This window comes from Nannospalax galili, unplaced genomic scaffold (genome assembly GCF_000622305.1).
Source record: "Nannospalax galili isolate Female #2095 unplaced genomic scaffold, S.galili_v1.0 scaffold816, whole genome shotgun sequence".
NCBI classification, from domain to species: Eukaryota; Metazoa; Chordata; class Mammalia; order Rodentia; family Spalacidae; genus Nannospalax; species Nannospalax galili.
In genome coordinates this window covers 451064-451841 of record NW_008338116.1, presented here as the reverse complement: position 1 = coordinate 451841, position 778 = coordinate 451064, and positions in this window count along the sequence as shown.

The following is a 778-nucleotide window of genomic DNA, read 5'->3' as shown; positions in this document are numbered from 1 at the left end:
AGGACACACATGGCAGCTAACAACCCTGAAAACTAAGAGCAATGCTGGGGGGGATTACTATACCAGATTTTAAGCTCTACTACAGAGCTATAGTCATAAAAACAATATGGTACTGACATAAAAATAGACCCATAGACCAATGGAACAAAATTGAAGACCCAAATATGAGTAAATACAATTTCAGCCACCTGATATTTGACAAAGGGGCCAAGAATATTTATTGGAGCAAAGACAGCATGTTCCACAAATGGTGCTGACAAAACTGGATCTCCACTTGTAGAAGAATGAAACTAAACCCCTATCTTTCACCCTGCAGAAAAGTCAATTCCAAATGGCTCAAAGACCTCAATGTAAAGCCCAAAACTCTGAAACTATTAGAAGAAAACATTGGGAAAACCTACAAGGTATGCGTAGGAAAGGATTTTCTAAGCCAGACTTCAATTGCTCAGGAAACAAGGGCAAGAATTAACAAATGGGACCTCATTAAACTAAAAAGCTTCTGTACATCAAAGGAGGCAAACAGAAAACCCACAGAATAGAAGAAAATCTTCACCAGTGACACATCCGACAGAGGTTTAATAACCAGAATATATAATGAACTCAAAAAACAGAGAACCAAGACAAGAAGCAACCCAATTGAAAGATGGGCTAAGGAGCTGAACAGAGAGTTCTCCAAAGAAGAAGTAAAGATGGCTATGAAACATCTTAAAAGATGTTCAACATCACTAATAATTAGGGAAATGCAAATTAAAACCACTTTAAGATATTACCTCACCCG